The following is a 14,402-nucleotide window of genomic DNA, read 5'->3' as shown; positions in this document are numbered from 1 at the left end:
CAAACATGCACTCGCACGCATGTGCGAAGTTTGCGCTCACCCTCCTCCCCTGCCTACACAGGCACTGCTGGGCACCGCCACTCGAGTTTCCCACTGGCCGGGCTATAACTGGCCCACCAGCATGAAATCACAGTCCGGCCCTGATTGCGGGCGGTGGTTGCCTTCCCGACCGCCCCCACCCTCCCCTGCCGAACCCACCCAACAAGGGCAAAACTCTGTCCAATGTTAATGGCTACACAAATACAACTTTAGCACTTGATGGTAGTTGTTCCCTGTTCCATGCTGCTTTTAATTTATGCTATAATCAGTGCAGACTTAACAAAATGGAAAGGGCAACCAATTTCTACTTTGAAAGCAACTTGGAAAATAAGTTTTTCTAAGTTTCAAAATACTGCAGCAGTTAGCATTTTTAGTTATATTTACAACTCTCCCAGTTACTGATTGCAAATAAAAATTGAAGAGTTTCATCCAGAAATGCTGGAATGCATCTGTGGAGAAAGAAATGGAGTTAATGTTGTGAGTCTGTGCAGCCCTTCTTCAGAGCTAAAGAGAGGTAAAAATGTGAATGAATTTATACTGTTTAAGGGGGTGGAGCTGGTAAAGCTGGAAGGAAGGTCAGTGATAGGCGGAGGCTAAGAAGAGATTGATAAAGATGTCATGGGTGAAAAGACAAAGGGAGTGTGAATGGTGGTGGTAAGGGGTAAAGGAGGTGCTGATAGTGGCATAAAGGTAAGAAAGCAGAATGTATTCATAGCAGAACAAGGGTCAGTTCTCTGTGAAAGAACAACATGGAACAAGTAACAGATGGCCCTTTTGGGGGTGGGGTGGGAGAGGGGTCGGTGGTTGGGGAAAAAGGATGGAAAAAATGGATGATAAAGGGGATAAAACAATGAATAAACAAATAAATATGAAAATATGGATAAAAAATAAATATATAATTTTTAAACTTTGGTTAATGATGGTCCAAGCATGATCCAAGCATGATCCAGACATTCCTGCTGCTTGCCATTTCAACACACCACCCTGCTCTCATGCCCACATGTCCATCCTTGGCCTGCTGCAATGTTCCAGTGAAGCCCAAACTGGAGGAACAGCACCCCGTCTTCTGATTAGGCACTTTACAGCCTTCCGGACTTAACAATGAGTTCAACAACTTCAGGCAATGAACTCTCTCCTCTATCTTCACCCTTTTTACCCCCTTTTTTAAAAATTATTTTTATATTTTATCCACATTTTCATTTTTATTTGACCCTTGTTCTGCTATTAACAAATTCTGCTTTCTTAACTTTATGCCACTATCAGCACCTCCTTTAATCCTTCCACTCCCTCAGTGCATAGCTGGGGCATAAACAGAAGGAGTATATCATTTAGATCAATGCCGTGTTTCCCGGCAGCAGTCATAATGCATTAATTTTGGGAAAGTTCACTGAGCCAGCTCTATTGTGATGACCATGGCAAACCAGAGGGTGGCTATTGGATGACAAGGGTTACCCACTGATATGCAAGCCAAGCATACATTGAGAACCATGCTGCCACAAGAAATCTGAAATGGCAGGTCACTGACATCCTGAAGCAATGATTTTGCTGCCTGGATCACTTTGGAGGAACACTGCAGTACTTAAATTAGCAGGTCTCAAGATTTCCCTGGGAAATGGGGTCCTGCATGGTGTACAACCTCGTCACCATGCAGAATGACTGTCCGCACCTGCTCCAGCCACAATACACCTCCCCTTTAAAAGCTGCAGGCTGGTGTTAAGCATTGTAGGCTAGCTTTAAGCAGTACATGTTAGTAATGATACTAGGATCCCTTCTTTTGCACACAGCCAATGAACATCACAAGAAGTGCCATTTGCATGCAAAAATCATTTTAGTTCCACTCAGCTAGCATAGGTTAATCACATATGATGATCACCACACTCACTTTAGGGGGCTAACCAATTTAATCCTCAGAGACTTATTTAATTTATGTAATGTCTTCAATGTAACCACATTTCAAGGTGTTTTACTATCACTGTCCAAGGGGGAAAATTTCTGAAGGTAATACATTTAATTCCTTAACTCTTAAGTGTAAAATACAATTCCTCTGCTGACTGGTATAGATGTGACTCTGCATCAAATTTAAAACTTATACTTAACTTTTTAATCAATGTGATCCTTTGACATAATTAATGGTTCTCTCTCCTTGGGTCCTGTTCCCTGCCTTTCAAAACAGCCATCATCACCTCTCTTCCTCAAAAAGCTCATTCACAACCCCTCTGTTTTTCCCATATCCTATCTCTAACCTCCCTTTCCTCTCCAAAGTTCTTGAACATATTAACACCACTGAAATCTATACCCATTTTCGAATTTCAACATCAGGTTAGAATTGTTACCACAGAAAGAATCAAAAGTCAAAATCACAAATATCAATCACAGCGACAATAATTGTGATGCACTTCTCTTTAGCCCTTCTCAACCTTTCTGCAGCATTTGACATGGTTATCCACATCACCCTCCTTCAATCCCTCTTCTCTGTTTGCCAGCTGATTGGGACTTTTGTTACTTTGTTCCACTCTTCCCTATCCAAGTATAGCCTAAGCATTTCCAGCAATTCTTCTCTTCCTACTGCTGCACCATTACCTCTAGAGTACTCCAAGGATCAATCCTTGAACACCTCCTCTTCTTCACTTGAATGCTGCCCCAGCACAACCCCACCCAAAGACATAGCATCAGACTCCACACTTACACTGTCAACACCCACCTCTACCTCTCCAGCACCCCTAATGGCCACTCAGTTGCTTCTATGCTGTCTGCCTGCTTATCTTCCATCCAGTCCTGGATGAGCCACAATTACCTCCAGTTAAATATTGGGTGGATTGAAGCCATTATCATTGGCCCCTGCTACAAACTCCTCAGTGAACCTTTCATCCCTGCTTTAGTCACCTTCATACGACTATTCTAACGCTCTCTTGGCCAGCCTTCTATCCTCCACCCTCCACAAACTTCAGCATACTCAAACATTGCTGTTATATCTTAATCCGCACTAAGTTCCATTCAACCAGTACCATGTGCTTGTTGACCCCACATTGGCTCCCAGTCCTCCAACACTTCCAATTTGAAATTCTCATACTCACACTCAAATATTTTCCTGGTTTCACCCCTCCATACCTCTGTAACCTTCTTCAGTCCTACAATCCTCTGAGGACCCTATGAACCTCCAACATTGGTGTTCTGTGCTTCTCTACTGCCTTTGCTCCACGATTGACAGCCGTGCCCTGTCATCTACGCCATTTCTCATTCCTCCTTTAAGACCCTCCAGAAAATTAAGCTTTCAATCATCCCTTCTAATATCTTTTCCTGTCTGTGTGTTAGTTTTTCTCTGATTATTCTCCTGTGATGCTCCTTGAGATGTGTTTCTGTTTAAAATATTTTCATACAGGTACAAGAGGCACAGCGAAAAATATGCAATCAGTTTGACATACCTGTTGACTCGTTGATTGGAACTGAATACATGAAATTTTATGCTCCTATGTTGTCAGGATAATAGTTGATTGTGGTAGTGGACTCTGGTATTAGATATTACATGGTACTTTGTACTAGATATGGGGTCAACTGACCTGGGAGCTGAAGGTCAGATAGCACATGTTGGAACCTACCTTTATAGAATTCAGTTACTGCAGATATGTGTTAATTTTAGGAAAATGTGTTATCGATTGAGTTAGTTATGCTACAATTTTGACAGCATGTGTGCACCAAACAAAAAACAAGACATATATAACCTATTCAAGACAAAGAAAGAGGTTCAGAAGGTCAGGGAAACTCCCTAAATGGTGAAATAAATCATTTTGTTTTGATACATTATTGCACTATAGAATAGCTGTTCCTGAATGTACTTTATCAAGACATTTATAGTGCCTTCCGTCATATATGGTAACAATAATGGTGGGGTCTCATTATAGAAGATGGTGGCATAATAGTAATGTCACTGGATTAGTAATCTAAAGACCCAGGCTAATCTTCTGGGGACATGGGTTTAAAAGCGGCCATGGCGGCTGGTAAAATTTAAATTGAATTAATAAAAAGCTCTGGGATCAAAAGCCATTCTGAGTTATGGTGACCATGAAACTATCACCAATTGTTCCAAAAACCCATCTGATTCAATAATGTCCTTAATGAAGGAAATCTGCCACCCTTACCTGGTCTGGCCTACATGTGACTTTGCACCCACAGCAATATGCGGTTGACTCTTAACTGCTCACTAAAATGGCCCTGCAAGCCACTTGGTTCAAGGGTTGTTAGGTATGGGCAACAAATGCTGGCCTTGCTAGTGATGCCCATATCCCATGAAAGAATTTTGAAAACTCATTACGGTTTTAAGGACTCACTTTCTGAGAACTGCTCCTGTGTTTCTACAGCCTAAGATTTTTCCCCAATTCATTTTACTGGCTGGAAAATCAATACAATGAGAAGCGTAGATACTGAAAATCCAAACTTCAGTGTCACCTCATACCCTTGCTATATTTAATGTTTAGTGCTCATTCTGATCAGAAATGCAAAGCTAAGTCTCATTATTTTATCATTTGTATGACAGACATGTGCCTTCACCATGGTCAAAGGATGTGAGCAGGAAAGCTTGCAGGAATGCCTAACAACCTGATGTTCTACATCAAAGCCAATTGCTGCACGTTAGTCTTCTTCATCGTCAATTGCTTAATCCAGGCCTTATTATGAGAGATTTTCTTAATTGCTGTATTTTGTGTGAGGCTTGTTCCTCTCCAGTGTGCTGAATGATAGGTCAGTGCAGACAGGAACCTTTCCTCTCTGTAACCATACTTCCTTTTCCTATGAATTTGCCTTGCAGCTTTCCCATTGGATTTTCACATGGGTTAAAGGATGCCTTCAGTTGCATGTCTAGAAGTCCCAAAGCAACGGAGGAGAACTACTAGACATAGGCCTTATGCCCCAGCATTAATCTTTGTTGAAGAAAGACAAGAAAAGCCAAAGTACCTTCCTCATTTAACATATGGTTCTTAAAAACTGTGTTCAAGCTTAAGTCCAGGTACTGAAATGAATCAACTGCTAGCACACACAACTATGTGAAGCCATTATACCACACTTGTAGGCACCCATTATTCTTCCCCTTTGTTAAGATGATTTTATATCTTGGGTAAATTAGTCCTTTAGTCAACAGAACTCTAACTGCATGCCTTCCTATGTTCTCCTCAATTGGTTTATTGAGACACAGGGCAGAGCACCAGGTCATACCTGCTGACTCAGAAACCTCCAGAACTAAACTTACAGTTCCCAGTTACCCGCACTGTAGTGATTCGTCAGATTGTCATGTGACAGGTACACTTGCATTCTCTTAAAGGGACAGGTTACCTCACTTTACCACAGACGAGGACACCATAAGTAATCAACTTCAAATCAGGATGTGCTACCCTTGCACTGCAGTAACAGCATCGATCATTGAGCAAGTGTGGAAAAGGGTTTGAACCCCAACCTTCTAACTAAGAGCTAAATTTACAATCAACTGAGACAAACATTACAAAAATACAGTAATCTCATTCGATAACACTTGCATGGAAACTAATTGAAAGCTATATATTGGGCTAAGGCTGTTATAAAGGGATTTCTTTTGAAGCTATGAAGAAAATATTCTGTTGAGAACAATGAAACACAATCCTTATTTTATAAGTAATAACTAAAGATTATGAAATTATGAAGTATAATCATTTATAGTCAAATATTTCCTGTGCGTAATCAACATTTTTGCTGGACATTTGAAAAATATGAAGTTAAAATGCTGCATTTTAATTTGTTGCAAACTATTTATTTCACTTTGGTAGATAAAACAAGAAGGCAGAGTATTTTTTAAATGGTGAGAGGTTGGGAAGTGCGAGTGTCCAAAGGGACCTGAGTGTCATTATTCATGGGTGATTGAAAGCTAGCATGCAGGTGCAACAAGCAAGTAGGAAGGCAAATGGCAATGTTGGCCTTCAGCATAATGGGAATTGAGTACAGGAGTAAGGATGCCTTGCTCATATAGATCCTTGGTGAGAACATAATTACCGTAGAAGGAGTGCAATGGAGGTTCACCAGGTCAATGCTTGGGATCGTGGAATTGTTTTATGAGGAGAGATTGGGGAGACTTGATCTGTATTCCCCAGAGTTTTGAAGAATGAAGAGTGACTTGAAGAATGAAGGGTGACTTAATTGAGAATTATAAAATTCTTACAGGGTGTGGCAGGGCGAATGTAGTTAAGATGTTTCCCCTGGCTGGTGAGTCTAAAACCAGGGGGCATAATCTCAGGGTAAGGGGTAGGCCATTTAAGACTGAGATGAGGAAGAATTTCTTCACTCGGGGGTGATTAATCTATGGAATTCACCACCCCAGAGGGTTGTGGAAGCTCAATCATTGAGCTTGTTCAAGACAGAAATCGATAGATCCATCATCCTATTTCAACCTCTGTAACAAGGTCTGACTTCGCCAGCCTCCGTTCATCTGCTGCTAAAACCCTAATGCTTTTGTTACCTCTATATTGGACTGTTACAATACGCTCCTGTTTTCCATATTCTACCTTCCATAAACTTGAGGTCATCCAAAATTCTGCTGCCCATGTCCTTACACTCACCAGTTTCACCTATCAGCCCTATGCTTGCTCACTTACATTGGCTCCTGGTCAAGCAATATCTTGATTTTAAAATCTCGTCGTTCTTTTCAAATCCCTCCATGACCTAGCCCCTCCCCATCTCTAAAATCTCCTCCAGCCCCAAAACTCTCTGAGATTTCTGCACTCCTCTAATTCTGGCCTCTTCGGCGCATCCCTGGTTTTAATCACACCACCATTGGACCTTGCCTGTAGTTGCTTAAGCCCTTATCTCTGGAACACCCTCCTTACACCTCTCTATCTCTTTACTTTCCTTCTTTAATGTACTCCTTAAAACCTACCTCTTTGACCAAGTTTTTGGTCATCTGACCTAATATCTACTTATGTGGTTTGGTGTCATATTTTATTTCATGTTACTCCTGGGTCATGCCTTGGGGTATTTTTATACATTTAAAGATGCTGTATAAATACAGGTTGCTATTGTTATTGAGGGATTATACATGTCTGTGGCATCCTGAGTTCAACTGAAGAGCTTGTCCATCTCCTTCACCATGGCAGCACACTAATATAGAAGCATAACACAATCCAGTATCAATTTATGTCCAGAGAAACTTCTTGACATGCCTTCAAGAGGGAGCTGGGCTGGTTCTTAGCTCTGGCAGAGATCTATCATATAGACAGCAAGTGCCATTATAGACAATACTTCTCCCATGTGGTCTTCTCTACTAGTTTTGACTGCCTAATGGGGTCAAAGAGGAAGTTAAGAGTATTATTTCCACTTGTTTGCCTTTTTTTTAATCTCTGTTTTTTTGTGTGTCCCAGAAGATTATATATGTAATATAAAAGTAAAATACTGTAGATGCTGGAAATATGAAATAAAAACAGAAAATGCTGGAAAACTCAGCAGGTCTGGCAGTATCCTGTGGAGGGAGAAACAGTGTTAACGTTTTAAGTCTGTATGTCCCTTCTTCAGAAGATCCAGAAAATCACATAGCTGTTGAGGGGGTGAGAGGTGGAGAGGTGAGAGGTGTTTAGTCGTGATACTCCAGCTGTTGTGGTCTGGGAAGGATTGAGAGAACAGTTGCCTTTTCCCTGCCCACCAATTCCATTAATTTGTTAAAATTTTCCGTTTTTTACCAATAACAAAGACGGGCTTACTATTGAGGTTACTCTGTTTCTCAGGCAACTTTAGACCAGGTACTTTATCATCTCTCCAAAACTTTGTTTTTGCAGCATCTCCTGAAAGGGAAGGGAGTGGTCACTCTCTGGAAATATCGGGTGATAGGTTCCCTGAGAATCTAATAATGCTGGAGTAGGAAGCTCTATAATCGTTGGTGCAGGTTTTGTGATTTTGGCTGATTGGGGAGAGTTCTTACAATCTGGGACCATTAGTGAGTAAGGGCTTATGGGGACTGAGAAAGTGAACTAAGCATTCACTATACTCCTGATTCCTTTGATGTACTGCTGGTACATTTGATGACTTTTTCATGGCCTTATCCTCCCTGTCACTGTTCCCTCTTCCAGCCCTACAACCTCCAATTTTGGACTCTTGTGTACCCTCTTCCCTGTGCATGGCTAGCAACAACTATGCCATCAGCTACCAAGGCTCTATGTTCTTAAATTTCCGCTTTAAGCATCTCCATCAATCCGTCTCACTGTCCTCTGTTAAGACCCTTGTTAAAATATATCTATTTGTCCAAGCTTTTTGATCATTGTTCCTGCCATCTCATTCTTTGGCTCAGCACATATAATTTCTTTTTTAAAACAAAAATTATTTCATGGGATGAGGGCCTCGCTGGCAAAGCCAGCATTTATTGCTCAGGCCTAATTGCCCTTGAACCGAGTTGCTTGCTAGGCTATTTCAGAGGGCAGATGGTGTCACATGTAGCCCAGGCCAGGTAAGGACAGCAGATTTCCATCCCTAAAGGACATGAGTGAACCAGATGGGTTTTCACAACGATCGATGATAGTTTCATGGTCACCAGTACTGAGACTGACTTTCAAATCCAGATTTTATTAATCGATTTTAAATCCCATTAACTGCCATGGTGGGATTTGGACCCATGCTCCCAGATGATAACCTTGGGCTTCTGGATTACTAGCCCAGTGACATTACCACTGTACCATCATTTCATTGTTGCATTTTTTTCATTAAGGTGTTGTATCAATGCAAATTGTTGTTGTTACAGGGTTAGATTTCCCTTTGGAATACTAGCACTTTTTAGGTGGTTTCGAGGGACAAAGAATAAAATTCAGCGATGTGATTAATGGATATAACTCCACAGCAAGAAATGGCCAACACAGTTCCTCTATCCAAATCCACCAATGTTGATAATCACCTGCACTGACAAATGTAAATGAGGACAAGTGGGCATAGTTGTGACCACAATTTTCTTGTGGTTTCTCCCATTCGAGCTCCCAGCCTGAAATCGTAAATGCCAAAATAAAAGAACAATACTGTGATTGCTGGAAATCTGAATTAAAAACAGAAAGTGCTGGAAAAACTCAGCAGATCTAGCAGCATTTGTGGAATGAGAAACGGAGCTACTGTTTAAAGTCCAATTGGGCAGGAAACGTGAACTCTGTTTTTCTCTCCACAGATGCTGCCAGACCTACTGAGTTTTTCCAGTACTTTGTTTTTATATCATACATGCCACTGCTGCATAAGTTTCGACAGCAGCTCTATAGTCTGCATGTGATTGCATCAAGGAAGTAATTTTTTCCTGTAATTAGTGCTTTTTTCTTCAAAATTCCCAGGACAGTTTAATTTTCATTATACCACTTTCTGCTCTGAAGCCAAACAAATGTATTCTCCTCTAACCTCAAATTTTACATTGGTAATTTCCCAGTCAGAACCCCTTCCTTATGTTATGGAGGATAAGTGTCATAATTGTAAGTTAAACCTTTCATACTGTTATGGGGATCATGTGACTGTACAGACGTATTGGCCCTAAGTGCAGGTGACCTTGGGGGTGGATTTTTCTAGCCTTGGTCTCGGAACAAGCATGTAGCTTCACAGGAACTCTAAATAAAGTTTACAGTTTCTTAAAAGAAACCTGCCCTGCACTCCAAGTTTATTACAATTGACAACAAGGATAAATAGCTCCAATGCTGCACCTCATCTCTCGACGGTGAGTATTTCGATTTTTAAGGGAAGAGACAAAAAATATACTCATCAGTAATGCCTCTCTTCAGCAAAATTGACCTATATGACTCACCCATCAAGGACTGGAGTCAGTACGTAGAGTGCCAAAGTTTCTACTTTGTGGCGAACGAAATAACAGCAGAGGAGAGACAGAAGGCAATTCTCCTAAGTGTCTATGGGAGCAAAACATATAACCTAATCTGTAGCCTGATGGTTCCTAATGTGGCAAATGCCAGATCCCTCACCAAACTAGTAGACCTCATGAAGGGGCATTTTCAGCCTAAACCTTCAGTAATCTTGCAAAGATTCAAAGTTCAAATGAATAAGGTGAGTCTATCGCAATGTACTTCATGAAGTTAAAACAGTTAACGGAACACTGTGACTTCAGTGATATTTTAAATGACATGTTGCAAGATAGTGGAGTAAAAGATATTCAGCTCCATTTGCTTGTAGAAGTTGATATAGACCTGAAGTTCCATGGAGATAGTGCTAGCAATGGAGAGTGCTAAGAGGGACTTGCAGGCTTTGCAGAGTGTGCAACGTGGTGCTGTTCTGCAGCTAGTGTGGGAACCTGCTGCTGGGTGTGATGTGAAGACCAGGGAGGCTACCATGAAGCAGGACGCGGACCCTACCGCTAGAAATATCAGAAGAAGTGCCTGAAGCAACTCATTAGTAATCCAGAAATTAAAGTGTTACCAATTTGGGGGTACTCAAGTACACCTGCAAGAAACCTGCAGATTTTAAGAGGCAGAAAGCCACCACTGTCACAAAAGGGGGTATGTATTTACTGTGAAGGACTAGATCATTCAGACAGCAGGTCAAGTTAAATGAAGTGCGCAATATAAATGAACCAGAAACTGCTGATCCTGATATTTATTCCTGACATAATCTAAAGGCCAGGAAAACTGTACCAATCACTGTTACCCTTCAAGTAATGGGAAAGCCTCTTGTTATTAAGGTTGACACAGAAGAATCAATGGGAGAGCACATCTTTAAATACCACAGAGAAGGTGCCTAGCCGTTGAGTTTGGAGCAAACCACGGCTCAGCTAAAAATATACACTGGAGAGGCAATACCGATGAAAGACATCACCTTTGTACCTGTATCCTACAGGCAACAGACAGCCCAGCTGTCAGTAACTGTGGTAACAGGTGAAGGAACTAGCCTTCTGGGCTGTGATTGGTTGAAAGAAATTAAACTCAACTGGTCAGAAATTTTTCAAGTTAGAACAGGAGGAAGTCCTGAGTTGTTAAAAAAATATAACAGCATATTCTGAGATGAGTTGGACAAAACAAAATGTCTACAAGCAAAAATATATGCGGATTCTGAAGCATCACCCCGTTTGTTTAAGACCAGACCAGTGCCTTACACTCTAAAGGAGAAGGTAGATGTGGAATTCTGCCACTTGGAAGAGTTAGGAATAATACAGCCAGTCCAATTTTCAGAATGGGCAGCACCCATAGTCCTTGTGATGAAACCAGATCAAGCCATTCACATCTGCGGAGATTATAAATTAACTGTGAATAAGCCTGCTAAATTAGACAGGAATCCAATCCCAAGGATTGAAGATCTGTATGCTAAATTTGCAGGAGGAAGATCCTACACTAAACTGGACATGAGCCACGCATACCAACAGCAAGAGGTAGACAACTCATCAAGAGGGTGTGTCATCATAAACACGCACAAGGGCCCGTACTAACGTACACGCCTACCCTTTGGTGTGCCATCTGCCTGTGTGATTTTCCAAAGAACCATGGAAAACCTACTACAAGGACTTCCCCGAGTTATAGTGTACCTGGATGATGTCCTGATCACAGAATCCGCAGGAGCAGAACACTTGGCCAACCTGAAAGAGGTTCTGAAGAAATTTTTGGAAGCTGGCATTTGTTTTAAAAAAGGAAAGTTCATTTTCCAAGCAACTGAAGTCAGGTATTTAGGTCATTGAGCAGACGTCCAAGGGTTGCATCCATTAGAGGGGAAAGTCAGGGCAATCAAGGAGATGCCCTCTCCTTCCAATGTCACAGAGCTCAAGGGCTGAATTTTGAGGTCATCGGGCAGGCGCAGTGGGCGGGCCGGGGAGTGACCAGGAAATGGTCTGCCCCCCGCGATCGGCTCCCGACTCAATTTCACGCTGGTGGGCCAATTAAGGCCCAAGCAGGGGTGGGGGCCTGTCAGCCGCCGGGTCCAATGGTGACCCAGCGGCCAGTTTAAAAATCACCCAGACAGCATCTGGAAGGCTGCCACAGAATAATGTCTGGTCTGGGTTCCCAATGGAGTGGAGTGCGGCTGGACATGGCAGGCAGGAGGGCAGGTCGGGTGTGCACACGGGACCCCACTTTTCCGAGTGCCTCCTTGAGAAGGTGGCTGCCAGGAAGGACACCCTTATCCCCAGAGATGGGAGGAGGAGGCCACTGCACCTCACCAAGACAGCATGGAAGAAGGAGGTGGCAGCAATGGTGAGCAGCCATGACGTGGTACAGTGCACATGGGTACAGTGCCAGAAGTGCTTCAATGACCTGCAGCACATAGGAAAGGTGAATACTGTGTTGGCATGGGTCAGTGTGCAGAAGTGTTAAGTCTGGCCATCCCCCCCACAGACCTCAGGGGGGATGTGCCAACTGTCAATGATGCCAGAGCTGGCCAAGCGGTGCGCCCTGGCTGCTTAGACTGAGTGCCTTGCAGCTAGAGGGCCACAACTCAGATTTGCTCTGCTGTTCCTCAGCTGGGGTTGGCCAGGTTTCAATGGTGCTGCAGGTAGAAAGTGGACTAATCAATGCCCCTTTGTCCTTTCAGGCGAAGACGAGCCATAATCAAGCAGAGAGGTCACGTACATGCGGAGGGCTGCCCAACCTCCTGCTATTCAGCAGGTTCAAGCAAGACACCTGGAGATTGAGAATCGGCACACTCCGCGTGCAACTGGGCGTGGAGAGAGGGTGGTGCCAGACAAAGGTAAGAGTGCAGTGCACAGAGGTGAGAGTATCAGATTGTGCAACCATTCTAATGTAGTCTATTCATTGATGTGAGCCTTGAATCTGGAGTCCCCATTGATCATTGGAAGACAGTCGAAGGCTGATGATGAGCCTCTGGAGTCATCCATTAAGTGGCAGATGCTCAATGTCCAGCGAGATATGCAGGAGGATCTGGCGGAGATCCGTGAGCGTATGTGTGCCATGGTCTCCTCTGTGTTGGCTGTCATGGCTGAACGCATTTCCTCCTCCATTGAGAGAGTGACAACTCTCATGGAGGAGGCAGCTCCAGGAACAGAATCAGGGGTTCCTGGTGTTGCGCTTGGACCTGCAAGCCCTCTCACAGGCAATGACTTCAGGTGGTCAGTGCCAGTGTGGGAGATGGATGAGGCACCCAGGATCCCAACTAGGTGCCCGTCCATCAATGGTGAGCAGGGAGGTCCAGAGCGACCTCACGGTGGCTCACAAGCTGCTTGTCGTCTCTGTCGGCTCCTCTCAGGGCACTCTAGTTGATGGCAGTAGCTCCTCCACCCGTCTGCCAGAGACTGTGGTACTGATGAGGCTGCGATGATTGGGGAGATGCTAGCCATGGCACTGGCTGCTCCCTCCCAGACAGGGACAGAACAGGCTCCAGTGGCCAGAGAATGACTGCCAAGGTCATCAAGGCCAGTAAGGTAGCAGGGTCAGCAGGCAGTGAGGTATGCAGGGTGCGGGGGGCACTAAGATGTAGCACTCATAAACGTAAGTTAAAGGCACCATGAGCACAGGAGGAACAGGTCACGGGTGATTTTATGTTAATTTATGTTTACTTTATCTATACTGGTCTGGGAATGAAGTCCTTAGAAGTTTATGTAAATTGTTCGGAATTGTCAAAATGAGATAAATTTTATTCTTGTCATCATGACCTGAGTATGCTTCACCTTTTTATTTTATTGGTGCAGGGCACGCCAGTATGTAACACTAGACGTGAGTGACTCTGAACTTTATTGCATAGGTGCTGAGTGTTCTTCGTGTTCAAATGAAAGGGTCCTTTCAGACATCCGGGATGGAGGCGGCCAGCCTTGGCATGCGGTTAAAGCTGATTTTTCAGAGTCTAGCTGAAAGGGTGTTGGATCAAGGCTTCCCTCGTGTCCCTCCCTCCCTGGAGGTTACTGAGGTCTGCCTCCACGCCCTCAGTGTTCTCATCAACATGCTGCTCATCTGACTCACTACCAGATTCATCTTCTGTGGCCTATGCAGCTGCGTCAAGATCCTCTTCCTCCAGTAGGTCCCCCCCTCCTCCCCCCGCCAGTGCCAGATTGTGGAGAGTGCAGCATGTAACCACTATCAATGACACCTGCTCTGTGGGGTATTGTAATGCTCCCCCTGAATGGTCCAAGCATCGGAAGTGAATCTCCAGCAGACCTATGGTTCTCTCTATCAACGACTTTGTGAAGGCATGTCTTGTATTGTAACAATTCTCTGCCTCTGTTCTTGGGTGGCAGAGAGACATCATGAGCCACCTCTTCCCTTGTTACCCAGCAGCCAACCATCCAGTCGGGCTCGAGCACTGAGTGTCTCAGGATGTAGGCGTCATGGGAGCTGCCTGGGTACCTTGCACGGACTTGCAGAATCTGCATCCTGTGGTCACACACTATCTGCACATCCGTTCCTGTTGATGAAGCCACCCAGCTGACCTGCTGGCATCTTGAAGGCCACATG

This window comes from Carcharodon carcharias, chromosome 4, assembly GCF_017639515.1.
Source record: "Carcharodon carcharias isolate sCarCar2 chromosome 4, sCarCar2.pri, whole genome shotgun sequence".
NCBI classification, from domain to species: domain Eukaryota; kingdom Metazoa; phylum Chordata; class Chondrichthyes; order Lamniformes; family Lamnidae; genus Carcharodon; species Carcharodon carcharias.
This window is presented reverse-complemented; position numbering follows the sequence as displayed.